General features: G+C 44.7%; 2 long non-coding RNA genes across 3 annotated transcripts; both read right to left on the bottom strand.

Annotated features, from left to right (window-relative positions):
* Positions 1 to 1825: 1825 nt before the first annotated feature.
* On the bottom strand, positions 1826 to 10447 carry LOC125965166 (uncharacterized). Its single transcript, XR_007478750.1, has 2 exons — positions 6393 to 10447; positions 1826 to 5371 (listed from the first exon to the last, which is right to left on the bottom strand). It is a non-coding gene; the product is annotated as an uncharacterized LOC125965166 (long non-coding RNA).
* Positions 10448 to 10488: 41 nt separating this feature from the next.
* Positions 10489 to 19695, bottom strand: LOC125965176 (uncharacterized). 2 transcript variants are annotated; one of them, XR_007478760.1, is made up of 3 exons: positions 19594 to 19695; positions 16983 to 17095; positions 10489 to 10583 (listed from the first exon to the last, which is right to left on the bottom strand). It is a non-coding gene; the product is annotated as an uncharacterized LOC125965176 (long non-coding RNA). The 2 variants fall into 2 exon arrangements; XR_007478761.1 differs by having other exon boundaries at positions 16983 to 17061; positions 19594 to 19693.
* Between the last annotated feature and the right edge of the window lie 505 nt (positions 19696 to 20200).

The raw sequence follows: 20200 nt of genomic DNA, 5'->3' as shown, positions 1-20200 counted from the left end.
AGCAGCAACAATAATAACAATATATACTCATAAGCTATTGCAAGAATTAAATTAGGTGATACATGCAGAGCACTTAAGACAGTACTCGGTGTGGAGTTATTGCCATGTAAGTGTTAGCAGCTGTGGTTCTTATTGTTACGTGAGAAAAAATTAATTTCCTATTTTGTCAAGCCACTATTCTTACCTGAAATATCAGTGTTTGTATGGAGAGATGTCAACTAGCTGACAGAGGTTTGCATTTTTTTAAATTAGTTCTAATACAATGCTTTCTCTCTATCTCTGTTTCCACCTCCAGAGACTGGGGATAAAATACACAATTAGTTCCATGGGCTTTCACCGGACAGTGACAACTTCCACAATATAAAATGCTTTGTCTCGGGGGCTTCCCTGGTGGCGCAGTGGTTGAGAGTCCGCCTGACGATTCAGGGGACACGGGTTTGTGTCCCGGTCTGGGAAGATCCCACATGCCGCGGAGCGGCTGGGCCCGTGAGCCATGGCCGCTGAGCCTGCGCGTCCGGAGCCTGTGCTCCGCAACGGGAGAGGCCACAACAGTGAGAGGCCCGCGTACCGCAAAAAAAAAAAAAAAAAAAAATGCTTTGCCTCGGCTGGGGTTGCAGAATCAGCAGATTTTCTCTGGGTGCCTGGTCTCCTCCTCCACACATTCAGTTTGGGGGGGTTTCCTTCTCCTCTCCTGAGCCTCCTGCTTCCCGCAGAGCAGCAGTGGCCAGGATAAAAGAGACAACAGCCACGTGTGTGCATCCTACCTCTGCTCTTGAATGGCAGCATGACCTCAGGTCCAAGAAGGGGGTTGAATTACATCCCCTAAAAAAGCTATGTTGAAGTCCTCACTCCCCAGGACCTGTGAAGGGGCCCTTATTTGGAAATAGGGTCTTTGCAGATGTCATCAAGTTAAGATGCGGTCTTCCTGAATCAGCATGGGCCCCAAATGCTATGTGTGGTGTTTTTATGGGGAGAAGGACATTTGGAGACACACAGAAGGAAGGCCGTGTGAAGACAGAGGCAGAGACTGGAGTGAGGCAGCCACAAACCAAGGAACATGAAGGACTGAGGCAGCCACCGGAAGCTAGGAGGGAGGCAAGAGCTTCCAGCAGGAAGTCATCTCACGGACATTTTGATTTTGGATTTCTGGCCTCCAGACCTGCCAGAGAATAAATTTCTGTTGTTTAAAGCCATCCATTTTCGTGGTACTTTATTACTGCAGCCCCAGGAAACCAGTGCTGGCCCCAATACTGTCCTCTGTGAAGTAGCAATACTACCACTGCTCAGCATCGTTCTAGAGACCGCCTCGAGCACCGTCCCCCGGGGACAGCATCCTGTGTTCATCCACCAGAGCTGTCATAGCCCAGGTCCTGCTGCAGCATCACCTGGAGGCTTGTTAGAAGTGTTCCACCTGGACCCACTGAACCACAATCACTGAGACAAGATTCCCATGGAGTTCCTCTGCACACTAAAGTACGAGAAGCCCTACTCTAGAAAGAGGAGCCAGAGGGAGGACTCCGCTACGGTCCCTTGATGAAGGAGGTGCAAACGAGGGTGGCAGAAGTGAGGGAAAAGGGAGTGGAGCAAGGCAAAATGCCCAGGAGAGGACGACATGATGCAGAAACACACCAGGTGTCTGGGCAGGAGCCACACCTTGAAGTGGCTCATCTCCGGTTTCCCACTCTTCAAAGTCTACCCGGTGATGGGGGTGGGAGAGAATTAGGAGCAATTACTCAGTGTGTGCAGGTTTCCTTTTAGGCTGATGAAGATAGTGGTGGTCATACGACGTTGCGGGTGTATGGAAGGCTGTTGAATTGTTCACTTAAAAAAATTTTTTTTTAATTATATAAATGTCTCCTTAACTTAAAAATTTCCCCATCATCAGGTAGCATCATCAGGACTCTCCCCGAATCCTAAAAACTGTGGCATGGAGTTTGGGTACCACCAGGGAGCTATCAAGACACCTGAATCCCACAAACCAGGGCATGGAGTTTGGGTATCACCAGGGATAGAGAAGGGAAGTGATGCAGGGAGTCTGAAAAGGCACATGATAAAGCCTCCTTCGGATGATTGCTTTTCCACCATCCTTCTCTCCAAACATTGCACCAGCTTTGTAGTGGGTCTGGCCAGGCTCCAGCACGTAGGATCATTCACATCAGCCCAGATCAAAAGCAAACCACCCTGAGAAAGGACGATGGGAGAAAAGAATGGTCTGTGCAATTAAGAGAAATGTACAAAGGTAGTACTCACTGTTCATCTGCAGGTAACCTTTGTGTTATAGGACTGCAGCTCAGGGTTTAGCCACACCATCCGAAAGCAAAGGGAAGGAAGAGGAACCTGCAGGAGTATTGGGGTGGAAGTAGAGGCAGGATTCCTATGAACAAGAAGAGGTTTGGTGTGATAAACCAGGGGAAGAACATGGACTTCAGAGTCAGAAGCCCTTGGTTCGAGTCTTATCTGCCACTTCCTGCGTAGGTGACCTTGGGCAGGTCACTTAGCTGTTCTGAGTTTCAATTTTCTTATCTGTAAAATGGAAGTGGAATCCACTCAAACAAGGCTGTTGGAGGAGATGATAGTGGATGCAGCTTCAAACCCAGACTCCAAAAATTCCTATAAAGCTTTAAGGAGAATGAGTAGCTCACAGTAAAAAATTACGAAACACTAGAATAAAAGCCAGCAGAAATAACAAACAGTGGAATTAAACCTGGACGGATTTCAAAACTGAAATGATCAAACATAAGAAATAATAGAAACATGTTTCATATGTTTAAAGAAATAAAAGAGAAGCTTGAAAAGTAATTGAGGGGAGGACCTATAAATAATGAACAAGGAGATTTGAAAAAGTCTACATAAAATTTCTAGAAAAAAATATAATTAATAAAATTTAAAACTCTTTAGGTGTCGAGTAGTTATATTAGTTTCAGACAAAGGAGACTCTGGAGCAAAGAAAATATTTGGGATAAAAAGGGACACTTCATAATGATAAAAAGGATCAATTCACCACTAATATAACAACAACCCTTAATGTGTTATGCACCTAATAGCAGAGTTTCAGAACACATGAAGCAAAAACTTACGGAAGTGAAAAAGAGAAACAGATAAATCTACAGTTAGACTTGGAGACTTCAACACTCCTCTCTCAATAATGGAACTAATAGAAAATCAGCAAGGGTGGAAAAGAACTGAAATATACCACTAAAATCTAAATCTAATAGACATTTAAAACATTCTACCCAACAGAGTAGAAAACACATTGTGTTCAAGGTCACATTCACCAAGACAGACCATGTGCTGGATAATAAAACAAATCTTAACAAACTTAAAAGAATTCAAATCATACAAAGTTTTTCCTATAATGCAATTAAACTGAAAATTAATAACAGAGAGAAGAGGAAAACATCCATGCATTTGGAAACTAAACAACATACTTTGAAATAATTAATGAATCAAAGGAGAAGTCTTAGGGAAAACTGAAATGACATTTTGAACAGAACAAAAAATAAATACGACATGTCAAAATTTGTGAGATGCACCTACAGCAATGCTTAGAAGGAAATTTATAGTATTAAATGCTTATATAAGAAAAGTCTCAAATCAGTCATCTAAGCTTTTTTTTCCCAAGAAACTAGAAAAAGAAGAGCAAAATAAACCCAAAAGCAGCAGAAGACAGGGCATAAAAAAGATAAGGACAGAAAAACAAAAGAGAAAACTCAATAAACCCAAAAGTTGGGTCTTTAAAAAGATCAATAAGATTGATGACGCTTTAGTAAGACTAACATAGAAAAAAGAAGAATTCCTAGACATTGAAAATCTAACAAAGGAATACTATGAACAACCTATGTACAATATTCCACATCTTAGATGAAATAAATTCCTTGAAAGATGCAAACGACCAAAATGTATCCAAGATGAAACAGATAACTCGATTAGCCTTATAACTATTAAATACACTTAATTCATAGTTTAATTTGTTTCCCCCAAATAAATCCCCAGACCCAGATGGCTTCACTGGCTAATTTTACCAAACTTCTAAAGAAAAAATAACACCGATTACACACAATATGTCCCAAAAAATAAAACAGGAGAGAATACATCTCAACACATTTTATAGGGTTAGCATTGCCCCAATATCAAAACTAAACAAAGACCGCACCAGAAAGGAAAACTACAGAGCAGTACCCTACGTAAACATAAACACAAAAGGGCTCAACAAAGTATTAGCAAATAAAGTTCAGGAATATATAAAAAGAATAATACACCACCACCCAGTGTGGTTTATCCTGGGAATGCAAGGTTGGTTCAATACTCAAAAATCAATCAGTGGAATCCACTATATCAACATTCTAAAAGCAAAAACTACATGATCAATTCAAGTGATACAGAAAAGGCATTTGACAAATTCAACACCCGTTCATGATAAAGTTCTCAGCTAACTACAAAGAGAAAGGAATTTCCTTAATCTGATAAAGGGTATCTACAAAAATTTTACAACTAGCATTATATTTTATAGTGAACAACTTTCTTCCAAAGATTGTGAACAAGGCAGGGACATCCACTCTCACCACCTCCATTCAACATCATAGTATAAATCTTAGCTAGTACAACAGGCAAGAAAAAGAAATAAGAGGCATACAGATTGGAAAGAAAGAAATAAAACTTCCCCTATTCTCAGACAACAGGACTATCTGCACAGAAAATCCAAATAAATCTACAATAACAACAAAAACAAACAAACAACCCCAAAACTCCTAGAACTATTAACTGGGTTTAGCAAGGTCTTAAGGTACAAGGTCACTCTGCAAAAATCAATCATATTTCTATATATTAGCAATGCACAGCTGTAAACTAAAAATTTTTAAATGATATGATTTACAATAACTCCTAAAAAAGTTAAATACTTAGGTATAAATCTAACAAAAATGTACTCTATCTATATGCTGTACACTGTGAAATGGGGATGAAAGGAATGAAAAAAAATCTAAATAAATAGAGAGAGATGACATGTTAATGAATTGGAACTCAACATAGTAAAGATGTCAATTCTCCCAAACTGATCTATAGATTTAATGCAATTCCAAACAAAATCCTCGCATGATTTTTGTAGATATAGACAAATTTGCTCTAATATTTATTGAAAGGCAACAGAACTAAAAAAGCAAAAAATAACTTTAAAAAAAAGAATAGGGCTTCCCTGGTGGCGCGGTGGTTGAGAGTCCGCCTGCCGATGCAGGAGACGCGGGTTCGTGCCCTGGTCCGGGAGGATCCCACGTGCCGCGGAATGGCTGGGCCCGTGAGCCATGGCCGCTGAGCCTGCACGTCTGGAGCCTGTGCGCCGCAACGGGAGAGGCCACAACGGTGAGAGGCCCGCATACTGCAAAAAAAAAAAAAAAGAATAAAGTTGGACAAATTGTACTACCCAATTTTACAATTACTACAAAACTATAATAATCAAGACAATATGATATTGACTAAGGAATGGTGACACAGATCAATGAAACAGAATAGAAATCCCAGAAATACATACACATCAATTATGACCAAGTGATTTTTTAACAGAGGTGCAGAAACATCCAATGGAGAAAGGCTAGTCTTTTCAACAAGTGGTGCTGGAACATCCATGTGCAAAAAAATAAACTTCAAACAAAAGTTCATACTTTATACAAAAATTAACTCAATGTGGATTGTAGACCTAAACATAACACATAAAACTTTGACACTTTCATTAAAAAATATATGCGAAACTCTTTGTGACTTGAAGTTAGACAAAGAGTTCTTAGACATGACACCGAAAGCATAATCATTAAATAAAAAAATGAGAAATTGGACTTCAGGAAAAGTAAAAACATTTGCTCTGAGAATGACACTCTTAAAAAAATAAAATGACAAACTACAGACTGAGAAGGAATATTTACAAATCATATATCCAACAAAGGACTTGTATCCAGAATATATAAAGAACTTTCAAAACTCAATAGAAAGAAAGCAAACAACTAAATTAAAATATGTGCAAAAGACTTGAATGGTCACTTCACCAAAGAAGGTATACAGACAGGAAGTAAACTCATAAAAGTTATTCAACACCATTCACCAGTAAGGAAATACAAACTAAAACCATGGTGATGAATCCTCTGGTTTCTCTTCAGATCATGTAAGTCTTTCACCTTTTAAAACTGCAGTAAGATACCACTATGCACCTATCAGAACAACAAAAATTTTTAAATACTGACAATACACATGTTGTTGGTGGGAATGCAAAATGATACGCCTACTCTGAAACATTTTAGCCGTTTCTTTAAAAGTCAAACATACACTTACCATATGACCCAGAAATCCCATTCTTGGTTGGATATTTGCTCTAGAGAATAGAAAACTTACGTGCACACAAAGCTTACATGCAAATGCTTATGGAAGCTCTTCTCATAATTGTCCAAACTGGAAACAACTAAAATGTCCCTCGATAGGTGAATGGATGGGCAAGCTCCGGAACATCCAGGCAGCGGATACCGGCCAAAAATAAAAAGGAAGAACTTGCAATAATTTCAATGATTCTCAAAGATATTGTGGTGAGTTAAAGAAGCTAGTCTAAAAGGGTTACTTGCTATACAGCTTCATCGATAGGACATCCTATAAATGACAAAATTAAAGTGATGGAAAACGGATCGGAGGTAGGTCCAGAGCATGACTATAAAGGAACAGCAGGGGGGAGTTTGTGGGTAATAGGACTGTTCTGATTGTGGCGGTGGCTACATGAATCTATACGTGTGTTAAAATTCATGGAACTGGGCATCCTCTTCAATAAAAGTAAATTTTACTGTATGATCATTTTTAAAGTAGAAGATAGAAATGGATGGATGTATTAAACAGCTTATTAGACATAGCTGAAGAAAAACTTAGTGAAGAAATTACCCAGAGTGCAGCCCAGAGAAAGGAAATGTAAATAGAAAGAAACACTGAAGGGCACAGAAGAAAGAGTGGAACATCTAACATTCAGCTTAACTGAGGGTCAAGGGAAGATAACAGAAGAAATGGAGAAGATAAAATACTCAAAGAGACAATGGACTTTTAAAAACACAACAAGAAAGATAAACAAAATAAACTCACAACTGACACATCATAGTAAAATGTCAGCTACGGCAAATTTTAAAAGCATCCAAAGAAAAAGATCATGAGACCAGGAATTTTATTAACCGCTGTCTTCTTGGTGACAAAAATGAAAGCCAGAAGTGAGTGGAATAATGTAGGAAATTGCATAATCCCTAAAAAGGTCAACTTCTGAATCCCCAGAACCCATGAACATGTGGCCTTTCCTGGTAAAAGGAACTCTTTGAATATGATCAAGTTAAAGATGTTGAGATGGGGAGATTATCCTAGATCATCTCAGTGGGTCCAATGTATTCAAGAGATTTGAGGGAGGCAGAGGGGATATGACTACAGGATAGAAGAAGGCAGAGACTGGAGTGATGTGGCCACAAGTCAGTGAATACCAGCGGCCTCTAGAAGCTGGAGGAGGCAAAGAACGGATTCTCTCCTAGAGCCTCCAGAAGGGACACATCCCTGCCAACACCCTGAGTTTAGCCCACGAGCCTGATTTCAGACACCTGACCTCTAGAACTATGAGAAAATAAATGTGTGTTGTTTTAAGCCACTAAGATAATTTGTTACAACAGCAGTGAGAAACGAATACAGATATCTTCACTGTATTAAGACAATACAACTGTCAAACCTAGAACTTTATACCTGGAAAAAGTATCTTTCAAGGACATAAACTAAGTAAAGACATTTTCAGATAATCAAAAATTGAGAGAGTTTAAAATCGACATTCCATTAACCGAAGGAAATTCTACAGGATGAACCTCAAACAGAAGAAAAATTATTCTAGAAGTAAGATTTGGGATATAATATGAAATAATAAATATGTTGGTAAATTTAATCAAATGTTGACTACATGAAACAAAACAACAACATCTAAAGTTGGGAGGGGGGACAGAATAAAGCTAAAAAACTGCATGTTAATAGCACATGAACTGGAAGCTGTGATTAAACTGAAAGTGAGTTGAGATCCATGCATTATTTGGGAGGAAGATAAAGATACTAATTATACTGTTTAATAGAGATCCTCCCAAATGTAAGGACACAGAAAGAATGAAAATCAAAGAATGGAAAAACATATACCAAGCTATACATACCCCCAAAAAGATGATGTAGCAATATTAATATCAAACATAATAGACTTTAAAGCAAAAAGCATCACAGAGGTAACAAGGATCACTATATAAGGGGTGATAACGGTTTAATTCACAAGTGTATATAATGATTCTAAACTTTCATACACCCAGTAACAGAGCTTCAAAATACAAAACAAAACTTAACAGGGTTTTAAGAAGAAATCGATAAATCCACCAAAAAGTGAGAGATTTCAATATTTGTCTTTCAGCACTTGTAAACCAAGAAGACAAAAATCAGTTGAATATAGAAATATTGAAGAGTAAATTTTAAAATGTATCTAATGGGTATTTATAAACTGTTATACTTGACAACAGAGAAATGTACATGCTTTGTAAATACACATGGGACATTTACAAAAATTAATTATGCACTAGACCATAATGCTGGCCTCACCCAGTTTGGGGCCTACAGACTACATTCTCTGATCTCAATGCACTTAAATTAGAAATCAGTAGCAAAAAGACAACCAGAAAAAAACCCATGTGTTTGCAAATGAGAAAACATGCATCTAAAGGACACACAAGTCAAGGAAAAAAAACATAGTGGAATTTTTAAAATACCTAGAAATTGGTGACTTTTTAAAATTTTTAATTTATTTTTTTGGCTGTGTTGGGTCTTCATTGTTGCACAGGGGCTCTTCTCTAGTTGCAGAGATCAGGGGCTACTCTTTGTTGAGGTGTGCAGCCTTCACATTGCAGTGGCTTCTCTTGTTGTGGAGCATGGGCTCTAGGCATGCGGGCTTCAGTAGTTGTGGCACACAGGCTCAGTAGTTGTGGTTCGCAGGCTCTAGAGCACAGGCTCAGTAGCTGTGGTGCACGGGCTTAGTTGTTCCGTGGCACGTGGGATCTTCCTGGACCAGAGACTGAACCTGTGTCTCCTGCATCGGCAGGCAGATCCTTAAGCACTGCACCACCAGGGAAGTCCCAATTCGTGATTATTTTTTTAAAAAAGATTCCATATCACAAATTATCAGATGCAGCATGACTGAACGTTTGTGTCTCTCTCAAATGTATATGTTGAAGCCCTAACCCCCAGTGTGATTAGAGATGGGCCTTTGGGAGGTAATTAGGTTTTTAGATGAGATAATGAGAGTGGAGCCCCACGATGGGATTTGCAACCCTGTAAGAGGAAGAGACCAGAGCTCTTTCTCTCTCCACCATATGAGGACACAACAAGAAAGCAGCCATCTGCAAACCAGGAAGAAAACCCTCACTGGGAACCAAATTTGCTGGCCTCCAGAACTGTGAGAAATAAATTTCTGTTATTTAAGCCACTCATCTGTGGCTTTTTGTTACACAAGTTAACTAAGACACAGTAATACAACCCTTAAAAGGAAATTTAGAGTCCTAAATATTTAGTAATAAGTCACATTTAAGCTAGGTTTATCTCAGCAATACAAGATTGGTTTAGAAAATCTATTAATGTAATTTACCACAATAACAGATCAAAGGAGAAAAACAAAATGAGGGTCTTAATAAATGACAAAAATAAGCAGTCAATAAAATTCAATATTCAATCATGGTTTAAAAAAACTTAGTAAAACAGGAATAGAAGAGAACTTCTTTAATATGATAAACAGCATCTATCAGAAACACCTACAAAAATCATCATACTTAATGGAGCAGTGCTGAAAGAATTCCTTTTAAGATCAAGTACCATACACTTCTATGTAACATCAAACTCACGGTCCTAACCTATACAACAAGACATGAAAAAGAAATATAAAAGAAGAAAGGGAGAGAGAAAATTGTTATTAGTTGTGGATGAAAATATTGTCTCAAAATCCAAAAACGACCTGTGGAAATTATTAATAAGAGAGTTAAGTAAGGTATGTGGACACAAAACCAATACACAAAACTCAACTACATTTCTAATAAAGCCGCAAGAATTTGTTACAAAACACAAATTTTACAGGTGCCATTTACAATAGCAACAAAAACAAACAAACAGAAATATATACATATGCTTAAATAACCTATGAGTAAATACAACAAAAATGTGTCTTTATGCAGCATGTTTGGAATAAAAGACTCAATATCATAAAGGTGTTCATTCTCCCCAAAATTGTCTATAGATTCAGTGCAGTTCCAGTACAGAAAAAAATGACAGTTTAACTTTTCTTTCATGTATTTCAGTGAAATCTGGTCATTTTCACCATAAGGGGATTATTATACACTTGCCTTGGGACCTTGGACAAGGCCTGAGTTGCCTCACCTGAAAAAAAAAAAAAGAAATGGGGACCCACGATCCTTAAGTCCCTTCTTGCACTGGAATCCCAAGATCTCTGAGGCTCTCAGGAGGCGGGCAGGTAAGGTACATCTGACATTCCTCCACCGTTCCATCTCTGTACTGCCCACCTAAGGAAAACGAAACGATAAACCAGGGTGAGAATGGGTCTAAAACTCCTCCCCGAAACCTTGATTTCTAATAGGAGGAAAATGTAAAGCAAATCATGACATGTCCAGAACATTATGTAATCACTGTAAATGGCTTCTAAAAGATTACATAAACATGGAAAATATTCATCACATGTTAAGTGGGAAAAAATTGCACGTGTACTATAATTGCAATTCTCAATGCAAAGACAAGATTCAGGCTGCAAGGTTGCCCAGACTGTAAGTTTCACCTGAAGACATGGCTTGGTTGGCCTACATTTTATTTTTAATTCTAACTGTCGGGTAACATTTAAAAGTCTAGAGATTTCACATAAATGTCCAGATTTGTAGTTTCTCTTTATTTTTTTTATTTTTTGTGGTACGCGGGCCTCTCACTGTCATGGCCTCTCCCGCTGCGGAGCACAGGCTCTGGACGTGCAGGCTCAGCGGCCATGGCTCATGGGCCCAGCCGCTCCGCAGCCTGTGGGATCCTCCCAGACTGGGGCATGAACCCACGTCCCCTGCATCGGCAGGTGGACTCTCAACCACTGCGCCACCAGGGAAGCCCATGTAGTTTCTCTTTAGAGAAACTTAATCTTTAGATCAGCTAACACTGGGCCAAATTCCCACGTGGCAAACAGAGACAGGTGCTGCCCTGGGGGTGCCCTTCAGAAGCAGCCTCATACTGCCTTGTTCGGGTCAAGACCCTGCCTGCCCTGCTTTCCTCACTCCAAATGAGTAAATGATGCCTGGACTCTAACGCTGTTTCCATGTTTTGTTCACGGTATCCCCTTTGCCCCAAATGCTTTTCCATCTCTCTCATCTGACGAGCTCTCAACTGTTCTTGAAGTCTGAGCACAGTGTGTCTCTTCCAGGACATCTTGAACCTCCAGTTGGACCAACTCCTGCACAGCCTGGTCCCTGAGGGAGCCCACCAAGATCTGTTCATCTGTGTGTCCCCTCCCTGGGCCAAGCCATCATCCCAGAATAGGGAACAGCATTTTATTCGTGCTGGAAGCCCCAGCCTGTGCAGCTGAGCTGGGGCACATAGCTGGAAGGGAAAGAACAGGAGCTAAGGAGTGAAAACAATCGTGTCAGGTGGGTGATGGTCCCAGAGAGCTGTGCTTTCTTCTTAAGCACCTCCTTTTAATGCTGGTCTAACATCTCCAAGTGAAAATGCAGGAGACAGCATCTGAGCCCACCCTGCTCCCTGCCCTGCTTGGGCAGGGCCTCCAGGTGTGGCCACACTCTCCCACAGCTGGAGCCGGTCACAAGCACACTGCAGCAGCCATTTCGGGACTGAGGAGCGGACTGTCCATGTGACTGAAGAATGTAATAAAGGCAAGTGACCGGCAAGAACACCAGTAAACGCTCCTGTTTCCTCTCCTAAATCCTCTGGCAGGAAGTCCTTATCTGCGTTCTGGCGTCAAGCCTGGGAGTGCAGGGTGTCTTCAGGCCTAGGATTCCGGGGACCCGGGCGCTTCCCAGCAAAATGTGCGTCTGAGAGTCCAAGGGTGCTCACCTTCCTGCCCAGCTCCTGGGAGTCAGCAGATCCTGGTCTGTCAGCTACGGGGCCGCTTCTCCAGCCCCCAGGCCTCAGAGCTCTTCCTTCTCTCCCAGACATGTCCCTTCCTTCCTCACCCTTTCTCCTTATTGCCTGTCTCTCCCTAGAAGGTAAGAGCCCAGGGCCGGGATTGAGTGTATCTTGTCTAGAGCTGTGTCCCCAGCCTCCATGGCCACAAATGTTTGTTGAACGACTGGCTGAACGCACGGGGACCGAGAATGCTGCGAGAGAGTAAGGCTGGGGTTCTGATGGAAGGTTCTAGACCAAAGCTGGGGTCCTGACCCTAGGAAGCCCCAAAGTCAGCCCCTCACGTTCCAAGCTGCGGCAACTCACAGGTCAGTCAAGGCCAGGCACCCGAAGCTAACTGGAAAAGGTTGTCAGGGCCCAGCCACGGGGGACCTTATCTCAGGTCCTGACCTTGGGCTAGTCCTATGGATTTGGGGGGATGGGGCCAGTTCCAGCCCCAGGCAGGCCCACCCCCAGACAGCTCCACCCCTGCAAAATCCAGCTTCAGACCTTTCATGCTCAAGGCGCCTCCAAACCTCAGCAGAAACTTGTTCAGGTAGGTTTCCAGGCCCCACCCCTCAAAGGCCCGCCCCACGCCTGGCCTCACCCACTACCAAGCCCCTCCTCCAGACTCTGGACCCGCCACAGCAGCCTCCAGGACTCAGGTGGTGCTTAGGGTGGGCAGGGTCCCCGTGAACCTGACGATGACAGTCCAGGGTCCTCCTCGGTCCTGCCGGGTTGGCTGGGGTCCCACAGCACACGTGCTCTAATGCGTATTGAAGCCCCCAGGTTCTGTCGTGGAGGAGACAGGTGCAGAGTTGGGGTGACTGGGCCGCAGTGTTAGCACTGGGGCCCGACCCAGACCAGAGCCTGACTGTCCACCTGGAGTGAGGTGGTGTGCTCTGCCTGCAGAGCGGCCAGACAGCAGCCACAGCAGATGTTGCCACCATCACGTGTGCTCTTATCCGTCCCTTTCAACAGCAGGGAGTAAGATCGGGTGGGTCGTCGCCCAGTAGTAGGCAAGGAGCAAGGAGGTCAAGGGGCAGTGCCTAGAGCCTGTCCCTGACTCCCTGCCAGTGCTTTCCCCAGCACCCCGTGACCTCTATGCTCTCCTGCCCTCTCTGAAGGAGCCAGAGGGGTGAGACACCACCTCCTCCAGTCCATGACCAGGCCCACATCGTCCTGTGTCCCTCCCCCTGGCCCTGATTCCTCCCCCCACGCCCCCAGCGCCCCCAGCGCCCCCAGCTGTCTGCAGCCTGCTCCACATGGGAGAGAGGCTTGTGTACGTTCCAACTTACTGCGACTGCTGCCTGACCACGGACACCCCTAACACCATAAGGATGAGCGCACTGAGCTTTCAGGGTGACCCTGACTGCATCGGGAGGCTTGATAATAGTGGGGACTCCAGAGGAACCTCCAGCACACCTGCTGCATGGGGGTGGCCTCAGGACTGCGGCTGCTGGATAGCATCCAATGTCTTCTTACCCAGCCCACAGGGTGAGCGAGAAAGGCTCTGAGAAAGCAGTTCGTCTCACTCTGCTCCATAAGGAGGCAAAGGGGACGTGGTGCAGTTCCTCCACGTCAGTGTCACTCTGCTTCCTTCTGATGCCGGGAAGCCCATGCCACTTGCCTGGAAGTTTCTGTCTTAGAAGCAGCATCTCACAACTGGGCCTCAGAGCTACGAGGTCAAGGGTGAAGGCTGGACCCCAGCAGGGGCATCAGTTTGGCATCTGTCACCTGAGCACAGATGGTGCCACTGAGCTGGAGTGGAACTCGTGAGGGTGCACCAGGAACCTTGGAGCGCACACCCATGAAGATGAGAGCACCTGGCCATAGTAGTGTGGACGGCCGAGTGCAAGCCCACCCCAGTCCCAGAGGAGCAGTCCCAATGCACGGGTCAGAAATGCACCCCAAAGAGAGACCTCACCCACGAAGCGTTCTTGGAGCCCGCACCATGCTGGGAAACTCCTGGGCATTTCCAAAGCTGCTTCTTGGGCAAATCTCTCCATATTGGCCTCCACCACGTTTTTTCCTACAGCTGACGTGGAGCACCAAACCTCATTTTATGTGAGAGAGTTCTCGTCACAGCCAGACCTATGGATTCTTTAAACAGTTCACCATTTTAACGTATACAATTCAACGGCTTTTAGTATATTCAACAGAGCTGCGCATCTATCATCACAGTGAATTTCAGAACATTTTCGTTATCCCCCTCCTCATAGCATCACTTCTCAATCCCCCCTCCCCCGAACCTCCTCCTGGCAACCAGCGATCTACTTTCTGTCGCTATGCATTTACCAATCCTGGGCTTTTCATAGAGATGAAATCATGCCATATGTGGTCCTTTCTGTCTGGCTCCTTTCACTTGGCAGAAGGTTTTCAAGGATCATCCACATGGTAGCGGGTGTCAGGGCTTCGCTCCTTTTGTGGTTGAATAATATTCCCTCGAATGGACAGAGCACAATTTGTTCATCCATTCATCCCTCGGTGGACACCGGGACTGTTTTCACTTTTTGACTATTGTGACTTGAGCTGCTAAGGACATTTATATACAGGCTTTTGTGAGGACATATGTTTTCCTTTCTCTTGGGTCTGTATCCAGGAGTATAATAGCTGGCTCATATGGTAACTCTTATGTTTAACTCTTTGAGGAGCTGCCAGGCTGTTTTCCGCAGTGGCTGCACCACTGCACATTCCTACCAGCAGCACAGGAGGGTTCCCGTTTCTCCACATACTCATCCTCGCCAACACTTGTTACTATCTGTCTTTAAGATTCTAGCCGTCTTGATGGGGGTGATCTCTTGCATTTGCTTCACGTTTTCCTGATGGCTATTAAGACCAGAGAATTTTTTATTGGAGTATAGTTGCTGCGCAGTATTATACGTTACAGGTGTACTGTATAGTGATGCCCAATTTTTAAAGGTTATACTCCATTTATAGTTATTATAAAATATTGGCTGTATTCCCTGTGCTGTACAATATATCCTTTAGGTTATTTTATACCTAATAACTTGTACCTCCTAATCCCCTACCCATTTGTTGTCCCTCCCCCTTCCCTCTCCCTACTGTTAACCACTAGTTTGTTCTCTATTTCTGTGAGTCTGTTTCTTTTTTGTTATATTCACTAGTTTGTTGTAATTTTTAGATTCCACATATAAGTGATATCATACGGTATTTGTCTTTCTCTGACTTATCTTACTTAGCATAATGCCCTCCAAGTCCATCCATGTTGCTGCAAATTTCATTCTTTTTATGGCCGAGTAGTATTCCATTGTATATGAATACACCACACCTTCTTTATCCATCCATCTGTTGATAGACACTGAGGTTTCTTCCATGTCTTGACTACTGTAAATAATGCTGCTATGAACATTGGGGTGCATGTATCTTTACAAATTAGTGCTTTTCTTTTTTTGGATATATACCCAAGTGTGGAATTGCTGGGTCACATGGTAGTTCTAGTTTTAGCGTTTTGAGAAACCTCCGTGCTGTTTTCCACACTTGCTATACAAATTTGCATTCCCACCAATGGTGTATGAGGGTTCCCTTTTCTTCACATCCTCACCAACATTTCTTTGTGAAGTGCTGGTATCCTCTTTTTGATGATAGCCATTCTGACAGGTGTGAGAATGTGGTTTTAATTTGCATGTCCCTGATGATAAGCGATGTTGAGCATCTTTTCATGTGCCTGTTGGCTATCTGCATTTCCTCTTTGGAAAAATGTCTATTCAGTTCTTCTGCCCATTTTTCAATCAGGTTGTTTGTTTTCTTTTTTTTTTTTTTTTGATGTTGAATTCTACGAGCTTTTTATATATGTTGGATATTAATCCCTTATCGGAGACCCTAGAATTTTAAAGCAGCATGCAGGGCCCGTTCCTGGCCCTCTCTGTGTCTGAGGGAGCCGATTATGGGTCTGAGAGATTTTGCTGTGGCTGAGATGCCCATGTTGTTAAGGAATCTGATATCCCTTGCTCTGACAGCGTCGGAAGAGCACCATGTAGGGCCCAGCCGCCCTCACTGGCAGCACTCAAGACCTTGAGAGGAGAATTTCACCTGTGCAGCCCCCTTCCCCCCTCATTCTCCAGTTAGAGGCCCCGGGAGGCAGAGGTGTTCGCAGGTTTCCTTGGTTTACCAGGCTCGGGTGCAGCAGCGCAATGGACAAACAACCAGCTCAGCCGGTTCTAGGAAGAGGCAGCCCCACGTTGACCAAATGACCATTTGTTGTCTCAATTCTGCACTCGCCATGGGTGCTCTGAAAGCTGGTCTCCACGACCGTCCACAGGCCCAGGAATTCTTCCCCTCCCTCTGGTCTGCACGCTCCCGGGGCTGTCCCACATTTGCTCAAGGAAGAAAATGAATGATTTTCCCATTGTCTGTTAAGGAATTTTCCTGAAAAATCAGTGGAGGGCTCAGTTATGCACTTTAATCTCAGCTTCCGGCTGGCATCACCTGCCACCCTGCCCATCGGCAACAGGGCCCCCGGGATTCCATGAATCCCCCAGAACATTCTGACAGGCGTGACCCACCAACACCTCTTTCCTTGAAACAGTTTACGCCCGTTCTGATTCTGTTATTAAAATAGGTACAATGAGAGGCTTGGTATCTATTTTATTTTAATCAATTGTTTGAAGTACTGTGAGTACGTTGGATGTTTTCAACGATGAATGACTTTTCACAGAAATGATGCAGCTTTAATTATTCTGGCCATTCCACTCAAAATGCGATTTGAACCTTTGTTTTGGGTTTTTTTTTCCAAATATGTTTAGCCGTATTTTACTCTCTCGTTTTATTTTAAAAATAGCAATACTTACCACAACCGTTTCCATCTTATAGCAAATAAAACTGCTCCAGGAGCGTGCCAACACAGGGCCCGGCATGTAAACAGTGACCCTTAGAAAAAATGCGTGCGTTCAGTTGACCTGATCTGTAAGGAACCAGAATTGGGTGAAGCTCTGTGCCAAGTCTGGCAGAAACACAGCAAGCGAGAAACACGCGTGTCTTGGCTGTAAGTGCCAGGACCTGATTCTGGGACTTCGGGATGGCTGAATGGTCCTCGTCCTCAAGAAATAAGTGATCTAATGAGGAAGACTGCTAAGGAAATAAATACCAGCATTTGCTGTGAGAGCTGCTGTTGCCACTTGTCCACGTGCCCAGTGTAGCAGTGATGTTAACTGGGGGTGCATGGGGCAGGGGAGGGGAGGGGAGGGGATGGGAGGTCAGAATGAGACAGGCTGGGACCTGGGACCTGGGACCCTTTGCTGCAGTGCTTACATCTGGACAAACGTCTCCTTGAGCAACAAAACACAAAGAAACTAAAAGGGACTAAAAATAACTGCGTGCGTGTACAGTTGGGGCAAATTATGGACAAAAAGATACAAAAAGACCAAAAACCCAACTGCCACTTCTGAAGAGCCGGGAGCAAAAGCAGGGCACTGCGCATGCCCCCTGCACACAGCACCACCAAAGGGGTTGGCAGACCACCTCCCGCCTGAGCCCGGACCCACCCCACACTCACCCCGTATAAGAAACCAGCTTGCCCCCTACTCCAGCGAGTGCGCGAGCAAGGGAACCTGTTCTCACGCCCCCCTGCAGCCGCAGGAGCCCCAATAATGCCTTGCCTGAATTTCTTGTCTGGCCTCTGATCAATTTCTATTGACTGGGGAAGGCCAAGAACCCTGGTGAGTATCAAGGAGAGGCTCTTCCAAGAAGGGGGACCGCCAACTGTCTGTATCCCCTCTGGAGGGGATATCCTGGCAGGCCAAGGTGTCCTGGTTTGTTTTGTTGTTTTTGCCACTGCATTCCCAGGGACTTAAACAGTGCCAGGTGTCTTTTTGATAATACACAGGTGAATGAATGAATGAGAGCTTACCACCAAAATACAAGGAAGGAGGAGGACACAGACCCACCCAACAGAGGGAGCCAAAAGGGCTGAGACAAAGACCAGGCAGAGGATGGGATGGAGAGGGGCCAGGTCACAGGTGGAGGGGGCCTCAGAAGGGGCTGTGGGGGAGGGCTCTGTGCTCAGAGCTGGGGTACCAGGCTGAGGACCCTCATCCTCCCCCATGAAACCAACTGTTTCCAAGCCTGTGTTTAGCTTTGGAACAGTCTTCAGTAAAATCTTCCACAGAGTTACGAGCAACAAGAGAAAAAAAAATAGATAAATTGGACTGGTTTTTTTTTTTTTTTGGCTGTGCCGTGTGGCTTGTGGGATCTTAGTTCCCCAACCAGGGATGGAACCCACGCCCTCAGCAGTGAGAGTGGTGCAGAGTCCTAACCACCAGACGGCCAGGCAATTCCCAATGCGAAAACTTTTGCTTCAAGAAAGTGAAAAGACAACCCACGGAGGAGAAAATATTTGCAAATCACTTTTCTGATAAGGGACTCATCTGGAATATATAAAGAATTCAGGGCTTCCCTGGTGGCGCAGTGGTTGAGAGGCCGCCTGCCGATGCAGGAGACACGGGTTCGTGCCCCTGTCCGGGAAGATCCCACATGCCGCAGAGCGGCTGGGCCCGTGAGCCATGGCCGCTGAGCCTGCGCGTCCGGAGCCTGTGCTCCACAACGGGAGAGGCCACAACAGTGAGAGGCCCGCGTACCGCAAAAAAAAAAAAAAAAAAAGAATTCAGAGGTCTTAGTCAAAATGGTGTACTAGGAGCATGCAGAATTCGCACCTCCGCACAACTAAGGCACCTACCAGGCACCGGTGGGGGACCACGGACACCTAAGGAGGCGGGAGGAACCCTCAGCGACCGGGTAGGACGTGGGCAGTGGGGGAGAGCAAGTGGGGAGGAGAAGTGGAGGCAGGACGGGACTGGCTACCCTGAGGGGTGGTTGGGGGAGGGGAAGGGATCTCACGCCTGAAGGGGGAAATTGGGGGAACGTTGGGAGGACAGAGGATCAAAAGGGAGCGTGGCCAGGTTTCCGCTGCCCACTTGGGCTCCCGGGAACCTGCTGAGATCCCGGGCCTGATCCTCTGCCCACCGAGGCGCCCTCCAGCCGTGCGGGTCCTGAGGGAGTGGGAGGGAGGGAAGGGGGAGCAAAAGTAAAGGCCGGACCTCTGGGACCGCCACCCCTGAGGGTTGGCTGGGGGAGCGGAGGAGTTCCTAGACCCAGCGGGACCCACCCACGGTTAGGGGTCCAGCGGTGATGGGGGAGACCCTGGGGGAGATAGTGGGGGAGGGGTGTGGAGGAACGGAAGGGAAGGCCGCCAGCGATTTCCCTGCACACTTAGGCACCGGGAAGCCTGTTGGGGTCCCCAGTCTAATCCTCTGCCCTCGGAGCCGCCCTCCTGCCACACAGAGCCCAAGCCCCGCCCCTAACCCCCACCCAGGGCCCCACCTCTACACTCGGAGACCCCCTCTGAAACCCCCTCCAACACACTGGGCCTAAACCCCAGCCACACACCCTCACCCAGGGCCTTACCTCCAAACTCCTGAACCCCACACTCCAGAGACCCTCCTTTCGAGGTGCTGCCTCTCCCCTTCTGTGCAGGTCCTAAGCAGAGGCCCCGCCACCCGCTTCAACGTCGCCCTGCCTAGGCCCCGCCCCACGCTCCAACGTCACCCCCCCACCCGCCTTGGTCCCACCCCACCCTAAGCCCCGCCCCTGCCTAAGTTCCACCCCTTGCCTAAACTCCGCCCCAAAGCCAAGGCTTTTTTTTTTTTTTCTTCTCTTTTTTCCTCTTTTAGATTGGGGTTCTGTTTTACCTTGTTGATTCATTGTTGTTGATTATTTTATATTTTTATTTTTCCTAATAAGTCTTTTATTTTTCTAATTTTACTTTATTCTTTATACTTTGTTATTGTTCTCTCCTTTTGGCTTGTTCCCTCCCCCCCTTTTTTTTCTGTTGTGGTTTTATTTTACCTTGTTGCAGTTGTTTCAATTATAGTTTTATTTTTCCGAATATATTTTTAGCTTTCTATTTTTATTTTGCTTTTATTCTTTGATATTGTACTGCTCCTTTTTCTCTTTCTTTCTTCTTTTTTTTTTTTTTACCATGCCACGAAGCTTGTAGGATCTTGGTTCCCAG

This window comes from Orcinus orca, chromosome 8, assembly GCF_937001465.1.
Source record: "Orcinus orca chromosome 8, mOrcOrc1.1, whole genome shotgun sequence".
Taxonomy (NCBI): domain Eukaryota; kingdom Metazoa; phylum Chordata; class Mammalia; order Artiodactyla; family Delphinidae; genus Orcinus; species Orcinus orca.
The sequence above is the reverse complement of the archived record's forward strand: the minus strand, read 5'-3'. Positions and strand labels throughout refer to the sequence as shown.